This window comes from Pipra filicauda, unplaced genomic scaffold, assembly GCF_003945595.2.
Source record: "Pipra filicauda isolate LSUMZ 115617 unplaced genomic scaffold, ASM394559v2 scaffold159_size1710840_pilon, whole genome shotgun sequence".
In the NCBI taxonomy this organism is placed as follows: Eukaryota; Metazoa; Chordata; class Aves; order Passeriformes; family Pipridae; genus Pipra; species Pipra filicauda.
In genome coordinates, this window is record NW_024104095.1 from 40,237 (window position 1) to 66,185 (window position 25,949).

Sequence of the window (25,949 nt, forward strand, 5' to 3'; positions counted from 1 at the left end):
CTTTGAAAGAGGGTAAACCTCCCTGAGCTTTTAGGGAACATGGATATGTCTGAATGTCCTTGCTATTATCATAACTCTAATCATTGTAAGCTGCAAGGCCATTCAAAATATTATCTAAGCCCTGACAACACCCTCAGGGTTAGTACAATGCATTAAAAAAAAAAAGTCTGTGCAATCTCCGTCTCAAGGACAAACCACCTAATTAACAGACCTGCCCGAAAAACACATTGTTCTGTTTGTCTTTATTAAGACATAATGAATTGTAGAATTCAAATTTGGGGTTTTTTTTTGGGTCAGAGTGATCTGGAGAGAAGCTTTTCTTGGTAGAGAGTGAAGAAATGTGCCTGCATTAGGTGCTGTAGCCAAGAGGATGCTGAGTGTCTGAATATACATGTTGTATGTGTTATCCATACATATGTGAAGGTGTGGATGAATGTATATGAGGGATCCTACACACAGCACAGCTCAGGCCAAAGCAGAGGTTAAGTTTTGTGTGTTTTGTCATGCTACAAATGCTTTTTTCTCCCAAAGGTAACACTTTGTAACTCATTATTCTCTTAACTTATAGTCACGCCTCAAGCTTGAGGTGAGTCCCAAAAGTTCAGAAGCTTCAAGTTCTTCTAATTGAGTCTGAGATGTTCATACAAAATCCAGTCAGAACACAGCCAGGACTCTTACTCTAAGTTTTTGAACCTGTGTGTGTTTTTGAACACGACTCACATTACTGGTATGAAAGCAAGTGCTCAAATAAGCTGTTTTGAAGAGCAAGGATTTGAGTGTCTTTATAGCTTCAAAGTAAACCGGTCCAGCTGTGTACGAGACTTGAGGGGTTATGCTTGCTAAATTCTTCCAATGAAAGCAGTGATAAAGCAACAGCAGCTGCAGCCCAGAAATGTGCATGGAGTAGTTTGCAGGACTGGTCTATTAGAGGTACAAAAACTCCCCAGGTTTGATGGCTTTTCCAATGTCTGATTGTTATCCTCAGGAGTGTCATTCAGGACCATGTGGATCCTTTCCTTCCTGTGCTGTTTGAGAGGACTGGATCTGATAATTTTTAACCACAAGTGCTCCCTGCCTAAATATGCAGCCTTACAGGAGAAATTTCTGCTCTGGACAAGCATAACTGGTGTGAATTGCAGCCAAAAGGATTAGAGACTCTATAAGCCATTGCAATTCTCACTTTAAGACTCTGGAAATATTCGTTCATGAGAGAATACTGATGTGATGTTTAAAAAGAGCCTGAGAGCAAAGTGTCAAAATATGTGCAGACCTTGGAGATACATCAGGTATAACTATATGCAGGGCAACTTAGAGCAGACCACAGAATGGTGTTTTTATTTTCCCCTGTGGTGCGATGTTATAGCAGAGAATGGTGTGTAAAGGGGAAAATGGAATGTGTTCCCTTTCGTTCTTCTGCTTTTAAGTACAGTGACACGTCCTAATTTAGACCTAATTTTCATTCCTGTAACATTACTTGTAATAACGTCTAAAGTCCTCAGAATTAATTTGACTGGAAAAATTCCAGAAGGACTTTCAATTTTTCTCATTAAAAGCATTATAGATGTCTTAATTAGGCAGTGTTATTAATGGTAATACTACTCAATTTAGAACTACACACTTAAGATGTGGTTACCTCTAGCGTGATTAGTCAGAGGAGCTCTGCCACGCAAGGATGCACACCAGAATTTTGAACAGTTAAATATTTAGAGCCAGATGCTCAGCTGTGTAAATTGTGTGGCTACTGCAGCCTCAGTGGAGCTAGACTAACATACATTAACTGGGGATTTGGTATCTAAAGTTATAAACAATTGTTTCTGGCTCATCTCCCTCACTATTTCTCCTTTTCCTTTCCAGAGTTAGCTTGTCTCTTCTCTCCATGGGAGAATAAGTTGATGAAGTAACACACACGTGTGTTCTTGTCTCCAGCAGAAGCCCTTTAACTGCTGTAACTAAGCTGGAGCTACTCTGCACTTTCTCTCTTTCCCCATGTTGGCCCAGGGGGGATTTCATTGACTTAAGTGAACCTGCTCCTGATTTAGAACACAGTTCAAGGACCTTTCCCCAGTGCCTTCGACTCTAATGGGCTCTGTTACAAGCTCCAAGTTGTGATAATGTGCTTTGCTTGGTGAGGACCTGCTGCTGCCACATGGGAGGGTAGAATTAGGTGGAATGTTTCATTTGCTTGCCTAAACACGAGTTTACACAAACTTCTGAAGTACTCTGTGGACCAGTTAATGCCTGTATTTTCCTGTTAGATGACTGAAAGGAGATATTTAGATTGACTGTATTCGTGCCTGGCTTCATTATCACATAAGAACGTGTGACAGGTTTCTCTGGCTGTTGCTCCTGCTTGATGTTACTTATGTTTATTGTGATTGTGGATGGGAAGGGCTGGTAGCCACATGGGCTATTAGATGCTGCTCTGTGACTTCATTTGGGGAACTTGTACACAATAACACCTCTACTTTGATTATCATCAGGTTATAGGACTTCATTAAAAAAGTCACCCTCCGAGCCACCTAAAATCCCACAACAAATGTTCCAGCTTTTTTAATTTGTTTCAGCTTTTTTAATTATTTGGAAAGTGAGGTGTCTAAATTAAATAGAATGTAACACAGCAAAGTTTGGTGTGTTCTGTTGTTCAGCAATCCCAGGGTTTAGATTCCAGGTGTTTTCAATGTGTAAAATGTTGCCTTAGCTGGGTATGAGCTCGTTTGTGTGGCAGAAAAAGCTGATTCTTCCATGACCTGTGCGAAACCCAGATTTGTGTCATCCTGCAGGTACTTTAGCCATGAAAGGAACAGTCATCATGCATTCAGGTTCAGATGGACAGATGTGCAGGAGGCTGTTAAAGCAAAAGGCATCTGGATATATAATTGGTCTATGGGATAGTACTGAAATCTCAAAATGGTACAGACATTTGCATCTGTTCACTGATGTACATAATGACGAGTTATTTGGGGTAGTGGGGTGTGAAGCTTAAAAGGAGCTTAATGGCTTTTCCTTTAATAAATCATTTGACTACAGCAATGTCATCTTTTATTAGCTTGTAATTTTGTGAAAGTTAAAATCGAGCATAATATAGCATATAATTCCAGGACATCTGGTAGCAATATCTAGTAGCAGCTGTTTAGTACCTGAAATATAAACAAAACATGATTTTATCCATAGTTGTTACAGTTAATTTTCCTGGAAGTACTGGTTTTGGAGTAGATGCACTAGGAAATAGATCTGTCCAGAAGAAAGAGCGAGTGAAAATCAAGATATTGTTCAAAACTTGAGCAAATAGAACAGGGCTGCATAAAATGTGGACTAGAACACTGTTGTTTTGATAAAAGGATTTTGTTTTCTACTGAAGTGAAAGAAAAAAAACTTCAAAAGAAATCCTAAAATGAATTATGGTCCTTAACTACACTGTGCTTTGGTACTGAAGTGCATTCTATTAAAAGTTTATGATCTGTTATAATTGAGTTCATATTGTTTTGGGTTTTTTTTCCACAACCTATTCCTGTAAGGGAAGTTATAATGTGTTGATGTGCATATAACTGCATTGCTGGTGCTTGAGCACTAGAAGGGAGGGAAAAAACCCAACCCCACAAAGAAAGCAAAGTAAAAATGAGGTGACAGCAGTGGGTTTTTTTCCCCTTCTGCTTTTAGTGTCTCGCTCTATCTTGGGATTCCAAGGAGATGTGTGGGGTGTGTTGTCCCATGGAACAGAGAGGGTGACTGTACCTCTGGGCTGCTGCAGTTTGTGCTGCACCTGAGACACCAACCGGGTGCCTGCTCTGAAGTTTCATGTTTCAGACTTTGTTTCTGTCCAGGGCATCAGATGTATTTGCTCAAGATGATGTAGCACCAGTTGCATCTGCTGAGCTCCCCTTGACACGGGGAATTTAACTTGTGCTTCCCCCGGGGGTGTTGCTCATGCAGTATGTGTCAGACCCACCTGGCAACGGGAATGTGCTTTATGGTCCAACTGAACATGCACAGGCCAGTAGTTTTTCATGTGGCGTGTCTCTATTAGCTGCTCCTTCTAAATCTTGCCTCTGTAAGAAGCAGAGATGTTAGCCAAGTCATCTGACTTTAGCGTTGCTGTAGCAGATTCTGGTCATTCTGGAGTCAAAAGTGGGATTTATACAGAGGCAGAATAAGATCTCAGAATACTACAGGGCATCAAAAGCTGTACGTGTGGCACTAGTATCTCTCCCTTCCCTTTTGATGCTGCTTTCCAGGTACCTCTGGGGTGAGAATTCTGTTTGGGGCACTAATATTCCAGCAATCTATTTATCCAGTCAGGTTTAAACTGCCTGTACAGAACAATATCACTTCAGGGAGAGAATAATGTTAATATTTGACACCTGAATAGATTTTTTCACTCTGTGTTTCTGATAAGGACCCCTGGTGAGTGCAAATGGTTAACTGTGATACTGGGTGTCTGTTTTGCCTTTTCACTTCCTGGTAAGGACACAAGAGGACTCTTTTAGAACATGAGCACAATGATGTTTATTTCTGTCTTGGGGCATTGGTTTTCTTTTGATATTTGCTTCTTTCTAGCAGTGATTAAAAGTCACCCATCCAACATCTTGATCTGTGCTTACCAGGAGTCTGTATATCTGTTGCAGAACAAATAGACCTGTGCCTGTGTAGTCACAATTTTTGATCCATTCTAAGCACATTTAACTAGAAAAATTCCTAATTTTCTATTGCAGTGAAATGACACTTTTAATGGATGATTCAGGTTCTTTACCTATAACTTCATTTTAAAAACATTATTCAGTATGGATGTTCAAGTGTAAATAATTTATAATCATAGCTTCATGCTAGAGGATGTTAAATATCAGTAATTTTGTATTATAACTCATTAGGGATGACATTTGGGCTCCCAGTGGGCTGACTGAAAAACTCCCCTGGCCTTGGTAATGTCAGGATTTCACCATAAGTATTAACTAAGAAATAAAATGATGACGTTTCACTTCTTACTAAATCTAATTAATCTCTGTTAATTGCCTAATAATTTTGAATGTAATCTTATTCTGAAGGCTTGGAAGTGCATCAAACTGTGACCTAGACCCTGTGTTTTTTAACTCCTCTATGATATAGAAGTTTTTGTCTGTGCATACATGGAGTACTTGTATTTCTAAGTGCTTACAGGATCTTGGCTTGATTGTGTGTACAGAGTATTGCCATGCAACTAAACCCAAGCTGTTGCTGTCTGGAATATGGTACTCTTTCAAACAGCAAATGCAACAAATCCTCAGCAGGTTACAGCTTGAACAGGAGAGTTTTCAGCCTGTATTAACAAATTAGAATTTTTAGGTTGGAAAGTCCTTTAACATAAAGTCCAGCCATTAACCCAGCACTAGACCATGTGCTTAAGTGTTCACCCTCCTTCTGCACCAGCTGCTGTGCCATGGCCTGTCTGCCTGACCTGCCAGTGGTGTTCCCGGTCCCTGGGACTCCCCAGGGGCTTCTTTTCATGTGGGTGGGGGGCCTTGGCCATGGATGGTCCCCTGTGATCTGCAGGCTCCTGAAATTTCTCTCAGCATCCCTGAAGATTCCCCTGGTTTGGGACACCCCCCCTCGTTGCACTTTGCTAAAATGTTCTCCTGCAGGTTGTGCTGGCACTGGGCTGCTCACCTTGGCAAATGAGGCTCCTTTCTTGGCAAAGAGGAGAGCGTGGACTTGAGTCATCTTTGAAGGGAGAACAAAATGGGGTGTGAGTGAATGCTCTTGGCATTAGACAAGAAAATAAAGAGGATAAAAACCCATTACCTTGTCATCTTCCTCTGTCCCTTGAAAAGACAGATCACCTGAATGGGAAGGAGAAGGTCACAATGAAAAGAAAAGATTAGGTCTTCAAATATCTCAAATAGAAGGAGCTTCATCCTACAGCTCTTGAGGTGCCATAAGCTGTTGTCATACGTGCTTAGGATTGCTCTAGCACCAACCAACTAGCCTGCTGCTGACTGTGTCTGTGCTACTAAATTCTCTTCCTCTGCATGTGGAGGTAGTTTCTGCTCCGTGTTAATTCCCAAATGGGCCAGGGTACTGTTAATGGGAACTAGCAGGGGTAGCACGAGTTTTACACAGAGCCAGCTGCCTCTCAACCTTTGCACACTGTACAGACTTTGTGTTTATGCTCTTTGTGGTGGGTACTGCAGACTGTACTTGTGTCCAATGCTCCCTGTGTAGGGAATAGAGACCACAGGCACCTCTGGCACTCCTGGGTTCCGGAGCTGTGGATCTGAAAGGTGTGACTGACCTTTCCAGTTCCTTGTAGCCAATAAAGCCATAAAAGGTAATAGTTGCTTTACCTTAGGTTGTTTCATCTCAAGCTGGTTAAGATGGCAAAAATTAATTAAATGTTGAGCATACATGTCAAGTGTAACCACATAAAGAACTTTTATATGGCTGTTTTTCTAATCTATTTTATCCAAAGCAAGCAAAAGATTTTAATTCACTTCATTTGGGAGACCTTCGATGAAGTTATTGCAGCACCTCTCTGTCAGAGAGAGAGACAGATTTTTGAGGCTTCAAAACTCCACTGGAGGAGGCCCTGAGCAGTGTGGTCTGACTTTGAAGCTTTGAGCAAGGAGGTTGGACTAATTGACCTCTGGAGTCCTCTTCCAGCCTCAAGTATTCTGTGACTCTGTGGTGATCTCGTTATTTGTAATGCTCTTCTTGCCAAATGCTCTCTTTTCTCCATGTGGACCTATTTATCTTAGAAACTGCAATTGGCTTGTGGTGCAACCATAGCTTTGAAAAATGGGAAGAATAAAACTTATATATTGCAAGGGAAATGACTCCTTGGAACAACCACAGACTGAAAGTAGGTTTCTAATATCTGATAAACAGGTGGAAAAATTTCTTATACTTTGAGTATTTCTGCTCGTGTCTTTCATTCCCTGTAATTCATGCTGGCTTTTTGATGGAAAAACATAACTGCAACCTGAATAATTTCCCTGGTGCTGTTGGTAGCTTGTCATGATGCAGCTTACAGTTGATGGCCTTTGAATTTGGCTTTCTGTTCCCAGCAAACTAATACAGGTTTTCTACTTTACTGCGTCTGTGCCTTAGTAAGTGGGCTGCTATCATGGAGGACGTTCTACTGTACTTATGATATTTATTTTTTGGAAAAAAAGTTCTTTTGGTGTAGAAGTGCAACTATTAAATCAACTCTAAACTTCATGTAGCAAGTGAGTTGGGCTTGAATTGTGCCTCTCTGTGTTCTCAGAGATTCAACGGCTTTGTTAAATCAAAGTTTTAATACCACTAAGTCAGATGTGGAAATCCTTATAATTCCAGCATTTGGTTATCTTGTTTCCTTGCATTGCAGCAGAATCTAGAGATTCTGTATCAGAGACCCAGTATATTGCTTATCTTTTTAAAACAGTTCTTGTACTTCTCATTGAGAGGAAAAGGCAAGATACTGATGGGGAGAGCACAAAGCAAGTACAGCTAAGAGTGTAACTCAGCCTTTTCAGCAGCTTAGCAGCCCTTGATAGTTGCCTTTTGCTGCAAGCAAAAGTGATTTTTGAGGATATTTTAGTTGAATAATGTAGTGACTTGGTACAATTTTATTCTCAGATTTTTTTTGGGGGGGGGAGAGGCAGCATGAATCTTCATTGGATATGGACACTTTTATGGCCCTTTACAACCTCTGCTCCTATTTATTGAAATGCCAGCTCTCTCCTCTACCTGTGACGTGAACAGTGATGCAAATACTTTCTCCCCTGCTGCCACTCTGACCTGGCAGGAGCTACCTACAACCGTTTACAAGACCACTCAATTGTTCCTCATTTAACTGTTCTCTAAAATTCTCTGTTGTAATGAATCTGTAGCTGCTCTGTGGAGTCACTGGCAAGGAACACTACTCAGTACAATCTTCCCCTCCTCTCTGAATTATTTGTTGTGGCCTGGGCTGGGTGCCTGGGGCATATGATTTTTACTTTTTTTCTCTTCTGAATTTGTGTGTGGACAGGCCCTGACCTGGGGAATCCTGTCACTATGTGTATAAATAACAAACATGGATGCAGATCCCAGAGAACTTGTTGAGGCATTTGATCCATCCGAGTGAGCTCAGTATGAAACATTCCTGGTCTTGACCCTGCACCTGAATCTCTTGGATGTGCTGGTGACACTTGCCCTGTGAATTCACAGGCAGGTTTCCCAACAGGGTTTTCTGTTTTGCTCCCATCTGACACCAATTAGTGAATAAAAGGCAGCTTGGAGAGCAAGATGGGAGGAGGAAATGCATTCACACCAAGCAGATTTAAGAGCCTAAGCTGGATACCTGGGCATTCCATTGGTAATTCAGCCTTTAGTAGGCAAATGAAAGCATCTGAATTAGGAACCTGCTTCTTTCTTCTGACAGTATCCTGAAGCTGTGTGCTTGATTTTTGACAAGTTTTGTAATGTGGATAATCTAAGCCACTGCTCATTTATTTGTCAAGGCCCTATGAGCATCAAGTGGGAAGACTGGGCTGTAACAGACCTCTAAATTCCTTCTCTGGGGACTTTAGTGTCTCCATCAAAATGCAAGCTGTGAAAGAGAGGGGATTAGTCTGTAGTGCAAGACCCAGGAGACTGGTTATGCTGGATGTGAATGTTAACAGAAGCTCTCCACACTCTTTGTTTTGTTTCCCTTTTTATGAGAACTGGGCAAACACCTGGTGGAAGGATTCAGTTAATGAATAGAGAAGAAGTAAGAGTCTCTCTAATTGGTTTGCAGGCCTCTGAACTGCCTGAGGAGAGACCTAGGGAGTGTAATTAAACTTTCTTCTCCTTGTAATCATTACAAAAATGCCCTGTGCATTTTTGTGATTTCACTAGGTAAACTTCTGCAGTGTGTTTTTGTTGGGCCCTGTGCCATCTCTTAGGGTGCAGATAAATAGGTTTTGATATAACATTTTAAGTCTGGTGCACAACTGAGACATGTGAGGGTTGTTTTTACCATTTGCATGTTATACCATGGCACTTGAAGGCATGACCCTTTATTCTGGTGTATGACATGGGATGCATCTCTGGCTGATATACTGGAGGTCAGACTGCTTTAGTGCTGTCAGCCTGCATCAGCTTGTAACTTAAATGAACACAGGTCAAGTGACATCATATGAATAACTCATGTGGCAAAATGATGCAAAATTCCACAGCTTCTCTCCTACAAGCTGCAGTCATTTATTAACAATTCAATCCAGATATTTTATTCAGATGCAACAATATGTTTTGTGAGCCAGGAAAGGGGAGACAACTCTGTTAGTTCTTTGCTGCAGAGTTTTTCTTACAAACCAAAAGTCTGTGTCTTTTCAAAGGATAATTCTCCAGGAGCAGCAATGAAATCCTTCAGAATATTCAGATAGTCCTTGCTGGGAAGGAAGTGCTGAAATCCACAAGCTGTGGGTGAGCTTGTAGAGGTCTGAATTTGTAGTATTATCCAAATTCAGCTTGGGTGATCAGTTTAAATGTTTTGATCAGTGCCATGGTCAAGCAGCTTCTTGTTCTGAGGAGAGCTGTTGTATCTGTGCAAAAGGGTGTTAAGCAAAACATCACCACCACCATTGGTAATGCAGTTGTCCATCCACCACCCTTTCCTGAGTGGAAGAAGGACCAGCAATACACTTTAGAACCTGGTTTATGAAAGCATCTTGTTTTTTTTTCAGAATATTCTTTATTTAGACTAATTAAATTTTGCTATTCAAATGTCTGTTTCTCACCATACAAAGTGCAAGATTTTACTATTAATCCAAAAAGCCTCTTCCACCTTCAGTCTCTGTGGGGCTTTGTTACTCTAGTGAGATGTCTGTTCCAGCAGCAGACAGAAAACCTATGCTAACACCTGGGAAATGATGGGCTGGGCCAAAGCCCCGGAACCCTGGGGATGTGAGTGTTGGCAGGTGCTGCAGGGAGCTTTGGTATCAGATGAAAACCTGTATCAGAAGGTATTTGCAAACAGAGGGAAAACACTGCATTTAAGGACCAGTGCAATGTATCATAATACTCTGTTGTCAGGACAGGGGCTGTATTGCTCTCGTGAGAGCACTAAGAAGGTCTTGAGTTGATTCAATGTACATGAATTAATGTGACCACTTAGCAGGGTTTGACACGTGAGCTACTTGTCTTCTCTGTGTTAATGGAGGCTTTTTTTTTTTTCCCAAGAGACAAAGGTTAACTATGTGACTGTTTTGGTACAGTGGGAATGCAACAACTTTTGCCTGTTTAATGCAGTAGTTAAGAAAACATCCCAGTCTGCTGTGCAGTTTGTTATAGAGGATGATGATAGCAATATATTCAGGTACACAATAATGGTGAGACATAGCCACAAGCAGCACTTTCTGCTAAATGAACAAGAAAATTGCCAAGTAAAAAGGTGGTTCCAGTTATTCCATGCTTTTCTAGTCATTCCATGCTTGCAAAAACAGCTACCTGGGCCATGTGTACATGAACAGCAGAAACAAAGCAAACTGGACTTCAGACTTCAGGAGTGGTGATGGTGGTGCTTCCTCTACTGCACAGCCAGCTGCTAGATGAAAAAGAATTAGTGATTATATAATCTGTATGTTGATTTATAGGGTCTCTAGTCTTCTGCAGTGCTGGGAGAGCTCTCTGTCATAGCCCTGTTACCCACAGGCTGCAGCTCACCGGCTTCTTCAAGTTCTCAGGGTGTTGCAGTCTTTGGATAATCTTATCTTGATTATTTCATTAGAAGAGGTTCTTGGGGAAAAGTGCTTTTTTAGAACTTGTCCTGCTATAAAGTGCATCCTCTTCCCCTTGTAACTCTTAGTGCCAAGCCAGAGGGACATTTGGACAAAGGTTGTCTGGATACTCAGGAAGTGCCATGAAAGATTAGACCATAGGAAAGAGGAGTGGGGAGAGGAGGGCATGTATGCAGTAAAAATATCATTGATGCAATAAAAATATCATTGATACAACAAAAAGGGGGTAATACTGGAGTGAATAAAGATTCAGAGGCAGCTCTCAGTCAAGGGTTTATTCCAATGCTTCCTTTGCAATTCAGAGATGGATACCATGCCTTCTCTGCTGGTCCATCGCCCCAGCAGATGTGGCGACTGCTGTTGCCCGGGACCAGCTCTGGGCACCAGAGTTCCAGGGGAGTTCTTGTGCTGAGTGCAGGGAGTAACCCCACCCCAGCAGAGCTGGGAGCCTGTGTCCCTCTGTGTGGTTTGCCTGGCTCTGGAGGAAACAGTGTGGCATCTCTTAACAAACGTTGACAAACCTCGTGCTCTGCAAATCCTTTTCCAGGCTTGCTTGTGATGCTCACAGTAGGAACACTCAGCTCTGCTGTGCTCTCACCAGCAAGAACTTGAACAGACTTTTCCCCCTGTCTAACTGCTCATTTGACAATTTATCTCAATGGTTTCCTGGCATCTTTGCTCAGTTCTCATGCCAAATCATCTACTACCTGCTCAAACCTGGCTTTTGACCCTGCTGCCCCAAATCCAGCATCTCAGAATGCCTGAGTGCTGGGTCCCAGGTGGGAATGTCAGTGCATCTCAGAATGCCTGAGTGCTGGGTCCCAGGTGGGAATGTCAGTGCATGCTATGGTGGGTCTGTGGCAGCCAAGCTGGTATCATTTTGCTTGGCATGGATGGAGATGTAGGGGGGCACAGCAGCCAGGGAGGACAGCTTGCTGTTTTCTGTTCTGCTTGCTTGGCTGAGATGGAGCAAGATGTTGCTGATATAAGCATCAACTGGTTTAAAAACTGAAGTCTAAATAAAAAATAATAATAATAAAAAAAAAGGAAATCCAGACAGTGCTCCCTGTTGTTACAGTTTTGAGATTTTTTCTTTAAAAGGTTTAAAGGGAAATTAAATTCTTGCACTTGCTTTTAATTAGCAGTTTCATTAAACTGTCTTTAGAAGTTGATACAACCTGGTATAGGGTTTGTCCTAGGATTTAGATATCACTGTCTCTGGTGTTTTGCTTGCAGGCTCTGTTACCTTATATTCCCACATATCAAGATGTGGAAAGTGATACTGAGCTCTCTTATAAATCACATTAAGCTCTAGCAAGGCACTATTGAAGCTCTCTATAAGAGCTTGCTGTTACTGTTTTATAACCTCAACTGTAAAAACAAAGGATCTGGGATGTTGCTGTTACTGGATTGGGTGACAGGATAATAGTTGCTCTCAAATTAGTTGCCTATTTACAGTGTTTTATCCTAAAAGGTTTCTACAAATGGAGTCTCCTGGAAACATCCAGCTCTGACAATTGTAAATAGGAAAATGACAAATCTATTAGCTTAGGGGCTTGAATATGATAGAGAAGTAGGAATTATTCCAGCCTTCCACATGATTCCAAATGCTTCCTCTTTTAGGCTGGGAATATCCACAGGAGAATTATTTCTGAAGGAATTTGAGTATCTGTTGCAATTTCTGGGTTTTACATGAAGTGTTACACACAACTGATGAATTATGATATAGATTCTAACAGATGTGATCATCTGGAATCAGGACAGTGTCCTTATTTTTGTAATTAAATTTTGTAGACCCTGTCACTGTAACGAGCTTAGTTTCTGTTTCTTCACTGTGTCTGTGCATGACACTGACCACTTGCTGCCTGTTCTCTGTAGTTTTGTCCTCTGAGAAATGTTTCAATGCAGCCAAGAATTTTTTTAATGAGAGAAAGGAAGTTCTAAGGACAGAGGAAGATCAGTAGTCATTCCCAAACTAATATGACTGTTGAAAGCATTGACAGAAACAGTTTTTGATCTAGTTGTCTGAGAAGTTTTCTTTTTCAGCGCTGAACATGTTAGTCTGACTTGTCTGTTCCTGGTTTAAGCAGTTTGTAGTCCATCCCATTATCTAATATTACTCCTTTAATGGCTTAATGCTTTATAGAAACCATAATTGATTTCTTCTTAAAACTTCATGTAGCTATTGCCAAACTTTTCAACAACTTGGAGAAATGTCTGTAAGGGTTTTTTATATTTTAGCCTTAAATCTGTGCCATTCATCTGAAGGACACTGTTAAATTTCTTCTTGCTGTAATCCTCTAGTTTTAAATTGTAAACCTTTCTCTAGGAATCCATAAATACAATGTGCCATGTTAAATCCAGAAATTTGGAGTCTGTAGGGAGAGATGCTGAGCTCCTCTGCCTTTGCAGTGAGCTCTAGGAGCCAACTCCCAGTGGTGGGATAGGGAAGCAGGGTGTGGGAGGATCTGAGACCTTCTTTCATCTGCTGCCTACTCCAGGAAGGTCAGGCCTTTCCTATTTGCTGGCTTCCCAAATCCTCAGAATGAAATGTTGGGCAAATTGCCCCTTTTCTATCACAGACATGCTGCCAAGGGAAAGTTTGGAGTAAGAACTGGGAGACGGTTTGCCTTGCTGCTTGTAGTAGCTGTGGTGCTGTCCCAGCAGCTTAGGGGGGTTTGCATCAGCTGTCCAGGACAGTTGATTGTCAGTTTTCATAATGTGGAGTACAAATTTAGATGAGAAGATGAAGAGATTGGTCTGGACCTGATGTTTTATGTAGGGAGAGTGTATAAAGCCAGAGATGAGTGTACGTGACTTTGTGTAAATCCTGATCATCTCACACGGGCAGCTTCAGGTGATGATGTTCAAGGACTGGTGAAAATAGGGAAGCACACACCTGTCTTCAGGATGCTACAGTGACTGTAAAAAAAAAAAAACAACACCAAAAAATAAAACCAAAAAATACCTCAACAAAAAACAAAACAAAAAAGAAAAACGAAAAAACCAAAACAGAAAAAAAAAACAACCAAACAACCAAATCCCCAAACAAACAAAAAACCAAAAAAACCCCAAACAAAACCTGAAAATACTGATGCAGAGAGATATTGGAACTCTGCATGCCTAAAAGTTGCCTGACTGAGCACAGAGATGTAACACCCCAGTCCTGAGGAACACGATGTTATGAGCCCCTGCTCGAGCAGGGGTGTTGGACTGGATGATCTTCAGTGGTCCCTTCTGACCTTAACCATTCTGGGAGTTTTATGCCCTATTTCAATCCTTCTGTTTTTAAAGCCACTGGTAGGAAGCTCTGTGTATGCTCACAAAAGGTTTATCTTATCCCAGAATCCATAAATGTGTTACTAGTTTAGGTTAATATTTTGCTGGGCATAATGAAAGGAGATGGCCAGAATGTGCTTGGATAAACTGAGCAAGTAATGAAAATATATGGAACATGCACGAGGATTATTTGACAAATAATTAAGAAGCTAAACATGAACCAAGTAAAAGAACTCTGTAACAAAGAGAATTCCTTACCAGCCAGTCCATTAGAGACCTTATAAATAGGAAAATAAAATTCCTGTCCTTTGTGGAAGCAGGTGGGAGGAGCAGCTTGGGAATTCTGAAATACAAAATCAGGGAGAAGAATTCTGGGATTTTAGATCTGTCCTAATGAGATAAGTGAAGTGTTTAGGGAATGCTGGACCATGTTCTTTCTTTGCATGAGTCACTAGCTCCATCTATGCTGGTGGAGCTATTTATGTGATGTAATGAAAAATGAACAGTTCATGGTATTTGGAACATTTTTGATTAAAGCTGCACTAGGAATTTAGTAGGGACTGTGAGGTTGTAAGACCAATGCAGTTGAGCCTGAATTTTTTATTAAAAAAAAATAAATTCTAGGTGAAGAAATTTGGCAAACTTTTATAATATGCTCTTGTTGAAAGACAGAGGTTGAAAGCTGTCTCTGCTGCTTTCTCTTCTTCTATTTTAGTCTTCTGTTTTCTGAGAGAATAAGCCTGGGTTTTGCCCTTTTTTCTTTCCTTGCTTACTCTTTTGATGCTGCTATTTTCAACCTACCCTGCTATATGCAGGTCACCTGGTTGTAGAGTGAAAAAAGGCTTCTTTAGCATGAAAATGAAATTTTAATTTCTACTGTAAAATGCAAGTGTTGTTCTTGTACTGCATCCAATCCCAACACAAGTGAAAACACCATCACTATGAATGACAGGAACTTCTTCAATTTGCCCAGCTATTGAATATAATTAAAGGAAACTCCCTCCTTACTCCCCAAGAATTACAGAATTGAGGTATATGAGGTGGTCACGTAGCAATTTAAAATTAAGATACTTTAACATCTTTTAAGAGCTCAGCAATGCCATGAAATGTGATTTTTTTCAGAACCAGCAGCAAAACATTGAGCACCTTCCACAGCAGGGACTGACAGTCCATGTCAGACCTTGCTCTGTGACTGTTTCTGACTCTCAGCAATGAGATCACTCAGGACACACACAGTGGGAGTTAATTTGGTGTACAGCTCCTAAAAAGACTAACTGAATTGCTAATAGTCTCCCTGTTGTCTCCAGTGCAGTGGGAATAATATTCTGTGCATGATGGTTATATTGGCACTGGGTAGTTATGCAAGATTTGAGGTTACACTGAACCAAACCAACTGTGAAGTTTTTATTTAGCTGCAGTCTCATAAATCATCAACCACTGTAAACTAAGTTCTATTTATTATTTTAAAAAAGTTTCAAAAGGAAAAACTTGTCATGTATTAACTTTGAAATAATTGAAAATACTAGAGATTGTTTGTTTGGAAAGGCTCTTCAGCTCATTTAATTAAAGCTCACCTTTCCCATGGAAGAGGAATTTGTTAGAGCAAGCTTGCTTTAGCTAAGAATAACTCCTTGGTTATACCACTTATGACTTTTGAAGTGGCACAACTTGGACTTTTTAATGGTCTGGACAATAAATTTGTATATACATGCACAGAACTTCCCAGGATTAGGCTTTTTAATAATCGCTTACAGCTGAAGTAGTTGCCTGGCTCCTCTGCTGCTCTATGGGGTGATTTGAATTGAAATGTTTTGTCCAAGTGCTTGCAAAATGTGACAGATTTCACAGCTCACAGGTCAGGAGCAGCAATGTTCCAGCTACGGGTAAGTCCCAGGGATGCCAATTTGAAGCTCCATGAAAATGAAGCAGAGCTGGACTAAATGAATGCTGAGTGGCCTATAGGCTGAAGGAAAATACAGGATATTTGGGGTGCGAGTCCAAATCATACAGCCACACGTTGTGCTTTACTGTAGCCCATGCAAAGACAAGTTTGAGAGATTTGTTATGCAAATAAAATGTCATTAAGTGTTGGCACTTCAAAGGCCTGTGCAGGCATTTGCCATATAATTGCCTGAAGAAACAGGCTGTTTTGGATGTTGAGCCTTTATTTGCATTTGGAGGATTAACAGACTGTTTATTTTACTACCCTTAGCCTTTAAGTGCACTTAAGCTGTTTTTCCAACAGAGCTGAATTTATTCAATTCTAACTTCTTGATTGACAGAGAGAGAGGAGCACATCAACAAAATGTGCAGGACCTTGCTGCAAACAGCTCGTTTCATTTGTGACCTTGTAACGTGTAATGGGAACCAGTGGATTTGAATTAAAAAAAAAGTAAAATACAGATTATTACTAACATTACAGGTATCCCAAGGAAAAAATGTACACAGATGAGGATAAAGATTAGAGCTGACAGAATAACATTTTTTCCCCTGTTAACTTTATCATGTCTTAAAAATATTCAGTGCATATAATTTATTTTCATTCCCGTTATCTTTCCAGCTTAGGTGACATGCTCAACTTCCAGAGAAGTTAATGGAAATCTCAGTGTTGACTTCAGAGGACCTTTAGATCAGGCTCTAAATGACAAAGAATGAGCCCCAAATATTATGCATATTTATGAATTGAATGAAAATTTGCTAATGAAATGTTCACACACGCTTCATTCCGGGCTGGCTGTTCATTCCTCTCAAGAAGCCCATAAGGGCCTTTCTTTTAGCTTTCTGTTAAACGCTGACCAAAAAGTCAATGAGATTTCACTGGAATGAGGCATTTGGGATTTGGTCAGTATTCATGTACACAAATCTTTAATATTTGTTGCTAAGGATTGCTGCTTACATGATCAACAGGCACTTTATGCATGGAAGAAAGATGTATAACTTCCAGCCTGATCACAGCCAAGCTCTCCATTTCTGATGCCATAAACCCTGACCAGCCGTGACTTTGTTCCTCAACAGGAACTCCAGGATGTCCTTATTGCTTCCAACCTGCCAATTTTCCCCACTTGAATGAAAAGGAGACACTTGACTCTGTCAGTTTAACAACAGATTGGCTTATTTACACTAATGCAAAGCTCTTGCCTATGAGGATGAAGCACGAGGCAGCTGGTAGGAAATGCTAAATCCTTGCTCTCTAGGAGGCCAGATCTTCCAGGCTGAGCAGCTGCTGTCAGGGGATATCAATCATTGTGCCAAAATACCTTGACAGTGCCCCCTTGACTGTCTTTTGCAGAAGCAAAAAATTGGATTAGATATGACAAATGGATCTTTGCTATGGAAAGACCAGTGTCCCTTAGCCTGTGCAAGTACAGTTCTTTTGTCTGTATGATACATAGTCTGACAATGGATTATGAATTTTCCCCCTTCACCTAATATAGAAACAAATGGGCTTTTCCCCCTCTTGTCCTTCTAGAGTTACTCACTGAATATTTAATCAAACTACTTTATATTTGCATCTTTCCACTCTTCTGACTTTGAGACTGTTTTGAACTGTCCCTTGGCATCAGCACTTGATTCCACCCTTCTCTCTGGTTTTACAGCCAACACTGCAAAAATGAATGTATATGTATTTCAGATATAGGATGCCTTATACAGGAGAGGAAGCATTTTCACACACTGCCTAATTGGGGCTGACTGGGATGGAGAAGGTCGGTTCTCGACCTTGCTATTGCCTGAGGTAGATTATGTCTAAATTATCAGTACCTGGCTGTGGAATTCTCTATTGCATTGGCAAATTACTTTTAAAAATAGAGATAAGCAATTGCTCTCAGCCACTGAGCTTAGTTCCCTCTGTGCACACACTTCATCACATCTGGACCACATACTGATGCTCTGCTAATTTGGGCCCTCTTTAAAAGACAGGAAACATGATCTGTGCAATTTTGCTGAGGATTTGACTGCTGAGGTGAGGTTAAGAGGCAGAGCCACTTTGGCTTCATAGCAGGGCATTCACCTGAGAGATGGTGGCTATTAATTCTTTTCAGGATGAATTTTCATTATATTAACTTAGTTAATTGGTTGTACGTGGTTCTTTGTCCTAGAGACTTCTCTCTGCCAATCTTCAACTAAATGCTTTCTTGCTAAAATTTGCACTGTTCCTTACTACTGACCTGAAGGAAAAGCCTCTTGGATTAGGCTTGTGAGACCGAATGGTTCTGTTTGAACAGCTCTTATTGAAACATGGCCAAAATTGTTCCATTCATAACCTTTTCTGCTGTTCCTTGCATGTGAATATTGGTGATATTATTAACTTGTAGTTTTGTGCTTTCATCGTATGGACTGGTAGGGCAGAGACTTCTCTGATTGCTATAATTAAATAGGTTCCAGATAGGTGAAGCAGCTGCTCGTTTATGCATAAATCTGCACTTTCACCAGTCATTAAGTGTGCAATTAAGAACATGCTTTTGGGGAGGCTGGTGATGCATCGATACTTGAGCCTTTGGTACACTCTGAACACCTCAGACTAGATATCTATTGCCTGACAGCAGTGGATGTTTTGTTTGAACATAAGCTGAAGGTGTTGCAAGTGGAACAGATTTGAGAAATGCAAAAAGTAACCGTAGCTCTCAAACAAGCCTTTTATTATCCTGTGGTCAAGGAAGAAAAAGCTCATGAGAAGAGAGGTTTTATAGCCTGATATCTTCCCATGTGCTGTTGCACTGGGCAGGTTCCCCCAACACTGACAGCAAGTTGAGGGGGGTCTGGGCCCAGGCAGATGTGTGCTGTAGGAATGGTGTTTTATGCATGCAGAATAGTGGCCCTTCAGTGGGTACAGTCTGCTGGAAATCCCACTGCAATCCTGCACAAAAATGTCAGAGGGAATGTGCCAAAAAGGGTAAACCTAAAGCCATTCCTACTTTAGTTAGAGAACAGTCAATGCATTGAAATTTTTCTTTCTAGCCTTTGAAATGAACTTTGGGTAGGTTTCTCTTCCAACCATGAGCATCTCACATGAACTGAACTGCCAGAGTCCAGGAACAACAGCAACAGAGTCTAACTGGGATCCACCTCTCTCTGGAAGGTGATAGAGCATCCTGATTGCCCTTCCCAGGGACTGAATGCCATTACTTTCATATTTCCAGCCATCTAGGAATGACTCTTGATCTGGCCACTGTCACACCTCTGCTCTGGTTTGGGCTCGTTATTAAGGTGGATTTTCAGCAGTTATCAAACCATGACCAACAGCACATAGAGTGAAGTTACACTTTGGTGACCTGCTGAATCTCTTACCAACAGAGGCAGGGTCATGCTCAGAAGGTTATCCCTGCCACTTCAACAGGCAAAGGGGGACACCAGGGCATATTTTGTGAAATGATTAGTGCGAACAGCACCATATGACTTATGGCAATGTCTACATTATCCTGCTCAAAAATTACCTTCCGCTGATGTAGAAGGACAGTATTTCCCCATGTAGTTTATAGCTCTCATAAACAACTTCTACCAGCATTGCTGCTGTGTCCTGTCTCTCACCTTCTCCTCCTGCCTCTTTGTAACAGGTGATGTAAAATTCCTGTAAGGCTTCAGTGTGGACTAAGTTACAAAATCCCAGGGCACTGCAGTGAAAGTATCAATCTTCTGCTGACTCATCAGTGATGACAGATCCTGGAGTTTTACAGACACACAGGGTCACTTTTGCTGACTTATTAATTCTAATTTAGCTGAGTTTTATTTGTTCTGGTCACTGTTATTCCAGGTGCTAATATTTCTTGGATGTGAAGGGAAATAAGAGCAAGAGCAGCCCTCCAGGCTTAGACTTATTAAAAATAGCAAAGGTGAACTTCAGAGAAATGTCTTTTTGATTTGGCTGTGCCTGTACTCAGTTTAGAGCAGTCAGGATTTCACATGCTTGTGGTACTCAGTAATTTAAAATGTAATGCAGTGTGTGAATGCATTGTAGTGCTTTTGAAAATCAAAACATACACCAACAGTCCTTTCTTTTTGGAGTATGAATAGATTGGAAATGTTCAGATGCCTCTTGAAAAAGATACTGTAGTGACTTTTTTTCTCTTTGGCTACATCTTCATTGGTACTCATGTTTGCAGTTACACAGCTTATTTCAAAGCTTGTCAGACAGCTGAGTCGAAAAAAGTAGCTGAGATGATCTGTGTTGACATGAAATTTCTGTTTGCACCCCTTTTGTTGTCATTATCTGCTTTTGTTCAGCAGATGTATTTGGAGTTGAGACAGACTTTGAGTTTTCTCACTGGCGTGTCTGTCTCAAGTTTTCCTTCTGCTCTTCACTTTTTATGGCCTCTTTGCCTCCCAGAGCCAGGGGATGACTTGTGCTGGTGCTGTGGGAGTTGCAATGTGTAAATTCCAGTAGTGCTAATGGCCTTTACTGCTGTGAATTGGAAAAGTTGGGTACTGTGGACAACAAACCTCTCTTCTTTCTATGAGAAGGCACAGTGGCACCATTGCATAACTACATGGCATAGTCCTAAAATGGTTTTCTGCAGGGTTTTGCTCCATGTCTTTTTTTTTTTCCCTCGGAAAATACCATGTCTTTACATTGTCCTTTTATTTTAGTACTCTGCAAAGCCCACAAAAAAAGCAAATCACTGTCACCAAATGGTGACTGCATCTCAGAAGATGAACAAAGGACTGTCATACTTTTTTCCTGTTTCAGGATACGTTCTGGGATAATTAAATAAGCCTCTCTGGCTCTTCTGGCAATGAAAACAAGTGTATTGATATTTTTTCCCCTTCCCAAACTCTTCCATTACCTGCTGAATGCACATCCTTCTCTGCTCCAGGGTTGTCTACATCCATTTTTTGAAGACAACTGCAAAGTGGCATTGAAACTCGAGAGCAGTAGAACACGGGTGAATTAGGGTTCACCAGGGCATATTGAAATCAGAAAATGTTCCTCAGATGGTTCAGACTGGCCATCTGAAATTAAAGGATCTGTATTGTAAGAAATTAGAAGTAATAATTAGAATGGACAGTTAAAAAAAAAAAAGCTTGTTCTTGACTGACCACTAGAGATTCAAAGAAAGATTCCAACTTGGAAAGATCAGAGATAATTTGGCAACTAAAATATTTGTGTGGAGAATGGGATAGATTATTTTAAATTGCATTCTGACTGCAACTTCTGCTGTATTACCTGAATTTGTCTTGTTAAATTTCTGTAGGTGTTCATCCTATACAATCTTGTTGCATCATCCATGCTTGATATAGCAATAAACAGAGCTAGCAGCACAACATCTTTTGTAAAACCATAAATATTTTTATCTGCCTGGGAATGGGAACACAGTTACAACTAAGACAGCAATGAATATTTTATTTACTCGACAGAAGTGATGTCAGGCTTAAATGGAATCCTAATCTTCAATTTCTGTGTTCATGACACATTTAACCTAAAGTTTTAAATAAAACGAGCATATTTTAAGTTCCTCTCATAATTACTGGCGGTGGGAAGTGTAACTTCTCACAGGATTCAGCAAAGAGCGCTCGATCGTGAATTGCAAAGCTCAGGTTGAAGTACTTGTAACACGGGTTTTCATGGGAAATAATTGTCTTGCGTAAATGTTTGAGAATTTAATGGGTTTGCTTTGGTGCTCTGTTATGACCTCAAGCTCTTTTAAAGTTTTTTTGGTTTTGTTTTTTTTTCTTAAGCAATCAATAGCCAGTGGGAAAAGAATACTCAGAGCTTTAACTGAGCTGCTCTAAACTTTGAGCTGTTGGCTGCCTGGGAGGTGCCTGTCTGTACCTACATAAGATGTAGAGCTAAGGAATGTTTTTCTGACAAAACCTTAATCATATCAGCACATTCCTACAAAAGGGTTGCATTTTAACAGCTGTAGATCATTCAAAAGGAAATTAAAACCTACTAGCAATCCTAATTGCCTGTTAGATGACAGAAGTGAAGGGTTGCTTAGATGAATATGGCACAGATGGAGGATCCCCATGACCTTCCCTGTGGATTCATTCAAACCATGTAGTCCAAAACATGCCTTCCCTGAATTTAGATATCATAGAAAAATGCTAATGTTGCTTGGCCAGCTGAGGAATTGGACCAGACTTGAGCCAAACTTGGTCCATCATTTTTCATGTTGGGAGCCAATCACTCCCTGTCAGTAGGAACACTACTATGCTTTTATTCCAAAAACCTTGCTAATTTTGACTTGTAGAAGGATTTAAATGCAAGAGAAGTTTGATGCTTGTACCCCAGTAGGTATTGGGGCTGCATGTTCTCTTCAGATCTTAGTGTTTTCCTAAATGTGAATGCATGAAAATATTATGCCAGCAAAGGACAGAATGGAACACTATAATGTCATGGGAATGGATTAAAACTGAACATAAAATGTATTCCTATTCTCAGTGTCCAGTTAATATCAGTGTGATGGCATCAGCACATAATACCTGCTGTTGATTCAACTTCAATTTTATCTTACTGTTCTTCCTTGAAGAGAGGAACAGAGTGACTGCCTGGAGAGAAAATCAAGTAGAGAACATGTTTGAATAGTTCAGCTTTTGTCTTTTTTTGAATATCAGTTTCAAATGGAAACAATAGCTCCAGGAGTGGTTCAACCATTACAAAATCTTACTCCTGATTCAAAGGACAGGGAAATTAATATTGTGTTAAAATTGGTTTTGCTGAAGCTTTCACGTTGTTCAATAAGAAACTGTTGAAGTGGAATTTGTGTCCAGGTGATCCATGACATTTTACTGTTGTGAAGCTTCAGGTCATGGCTGAGAGTGCACAACGAGAATTCTATTTCTAGAAAAGGACTTGTTCAGTGTTTTTTTATTTGTTTTGTACTTTTGTCATATGGCTGCTTGATCTGGTTTGCTGCCATGGCCATTATGTGGGAGAGAAATCTGTGAATAGTTCTTTTTTTCCTGTGACTGCAGCAGAGTGTCCAGAAGAGTAAGGGAAAACTCATTAAAAATTCAAGAGTCCCTCTTCATGTTTACCATTCCAAAGTTACAGGTTGTATTTTTGGCATAGATTGTATCTCACTTAAAATAACACAAACAATAAATAATGTAGCATCAGTGAGGAACAATCTTAAATGAGAAACTTTCTTTGTTTCCTGATTTATACTTTATGAAACGTTGATTAATGTGGCTTTGTAACATCTAAGCAAATTCTCTGCATTTTATAGAAGGGTGAGAGTGGCTGTGGAGACCCAAACAATTAATTTTCTTCACCAGGAGTTACTCTCATTGCCCTTCAAGCCTGGCACATCCAAAGGCACAATGCCCCTCACAGATCCGCGAAGAATCTCCTTGCTTTGCAGGGAGGAAATCCTCCCAGTTAATGCTGTATGTGATTTGAATGAACCGAGGGGTGATGGTATCCTCTGCATGTCTCATGAAAGAGTGACCTTCATCTGCTCCTTTCTATGGATCCGTGGAGGAATCATAATCTTAACGCTTCCTTTGATCTCCGGAATGTTTGCCTGTGGGAATAGAGCAGCCGATCGCTGCCCTGTGATAGAATCTGTTCTATGTGCCAGCGCTTTCAAAGGCTTTTTTGTCAGCTCTCGTGTAATAAGATGGTTATGAACATCTCAGAACACGAGTGAGAGGCAGTGAAAGGGGAGAAAAAGGAATATTAGGCTCTATGCAGTTTGTAATTAAAATCCTAGAGAGCGATAGCCGTGGAGTGGGTTAAAGAAACAGATCATAAAAGCAAGCAAACAAAAAAACTCCACTTGATCCTGGAAAGCACAAAGCCAGGCTGTGTCATCTGCAAGGCTTCCTATTTCAAGTCACCTTATCACAGAGACAGCTTTCAGTCTAACAGAAAGCCCAAAGGAATTCTTTCCCCGTTCTGAGGGAGAGACAAGCCTTCCACGCAGATGCTTGGCACGTTTGAGCTCTGTCCCACGCTGAGCACTTCTACAGTTTTATACCTCGCTGCTGTTTTATGATACTTCCAGGGGATTAACTTGACAGGGTGAAAACCAGCAAGATGTATATTTGAATAGAGATTAAAAATACAACACAGAGCATTCTATTCTCCTGTCAACAATTTCAAGGTGAAAAGACCAACAACATATCAAGTAATAAAAACCACTTTGCGGAGGTTAGCATAATGTAACAAAAAAAAGGGAGGGGAGAGAATGAGGAAAAGATTGAAACATCTTTGGTATGCTTCAAGCATTGGAGCTCTTAGCTGTGGTCTGAAGATCAATAAGGCAGAACATTCCTTTCATTAGATATTAATACTGTGTGAGCAGAAAGCATAGTAACTACTGGGATCATGTGGCTGCTGCTTGTACGTGCTTTTCCACTTTGTCGAGATGAGTTGAGTTAAAATTTCACTTTGTCAGGTGTGAATAGTTAAAACTTTCAAGTCAATGATAAGACTTACGAAGCTTTTCTCATACCACCTGAGAAAAGAATAGAGAGTCTAGTTGCAACTTTCTTTTGTCCAAGCCAGCAGCTGAAACCCTTTCTAATGTGGACTTGTGAGGGACTGACAGGGAGGTGTCAGAGATGTGGATGTGAAGGAGTTTGACAGCAATTGCATGGAGACAAACTTCCAAAACTAAATGACCCGGAGAATTCCAGATTTTCATCTTGATGTTAAGTTGCTCTCTTGTTTAGATTTTTGGCTTTTTTTATAGACATTGAACCTTCATTTAAAGAACTCAAGGTCTGAGGTAGAATCACATCTGCCCACACTCACCAGCTGACTGAGGATGCTTGGAAATTCACTGGGATCTGTCTTCCTTCAGAATTATGTTGTGCTGCAAGTTAGAAGTAGATTAGAGCATGGTATGAAATTTGTATGCTCCTCTCCTTTTCAGATGTGTCTCTTCTGTGAGGTGAAGCTTTACACCCCCTATTATCCATTACCAACAACAAAGCCAATCAAGATACCTATTTTCAGTAGAAATGAGAAACCTGACTTTTAAAAGAAAATACAAATTCATGCTTTAATGCAGATATTAAAAAGTAGTTCAGTAATAATACACCAAAAAGAATATTACCTGTGGGGCTACTGAAATCTAACACTGTAAAGATGTTTTTCTTTAGTCTCTTAATGGCAGTTAACACTGCTGTGCTGGTGAAGGGGGTCACATCTGAAACTTAAATGTTGCAGTTTCATACCGTTAATCAGAGTTCTTTGAATTGCATTCAAGACCTTGTCTACATCTGTCTGCAGCACTGCTTCTGTTACAAAAGCTCTTAAAAGGAGAGTTCAATCATTATAAGTTAAATCATTATAAGTTAAAAGTCTGACATTCTCTTGCAAATTTGTATTAAAATGATTCTGTGTATGAAAAGAATTCATGGGCTTGACAGGTGCATTAAAGCTAAAACTTGTTTTCTAAGGTTACACAGCAAAAAAAAAAAAAAAATCACATTGTTCCTCATGTTAGAGCTATGGAACTAAGAGTTCATCACATGGTTTAGTACGTTGGTTTCTTTACTGAGGTTGATTTGAAGCCACACTGTTGCATGGATATTTTAAAGCAATAATAAAACTCATGACCAAAGAATGAGAATTTCAATACAGCATTTAATGATAAACTTGAACAAAAGCCTGAGGGTGACATTGCACTAAACATGTGTTACTGGTCTTCCTGTGCAACTGTGTAAGCCCATAACAAAGCTCCTCACTGTTTCTGCCGCAGCAGTTGGGCTGATAATAAATACAAGAGGTAGGTTAATGTGGAATGACCTCTTAAATGGCATCCTTTAATATGCTGTTCCTTAATTTGTTGTAGGCTACGCCAAAGCCCTTCCATTCAAAGCTGGGATAATGCAGTGTTGCATGAGCAGCTGATCACTTCTCCAGCACAGGCAGTTATAACTCTTTTATGTCGTTTCCCCGTCTCTGCTGAACCCATCTTCTCGTGTTGCGAGTCATTCAAGGACTGATTAATTCATGTTTGCAATGCACTTGAAAGATTATCAAAGGGAAAGTGTGACAGAAGAAACAAT

At 40.4% G+C, this 25,949-nt stretch overlaps 1 protein-coding gene and 1 long non-coding RNA gene across 3 annotated transcripts in view; one reads left to right on the forward strand and one right to left on the reverse strand.

Annotated features, from left to right (window-relative positions):
* The window catches only part of CDH13 (cadherin 13), a 447,401-nt gene that overhangs the window by 18,026 nt on the left and 403,426 nt on the right, over positions 1-25,949 (forward strand). The gene's annotated exons all lie outside the window — the stretch shown is intronic.
* On the reverse strand, positions 13,477-19,574 carry LOC120322834. Its single transcript, XR_005562767.1, has 3 exons — positions 19,518-19,574; positions 14,250-14,334; positions 13,477-13,634 (listed from the first exon to the last, which is right to left on the reverse strand). It is a non-coding gene; the product is annotated as an uncharacterized LOC120322834 (long non-coding RNA).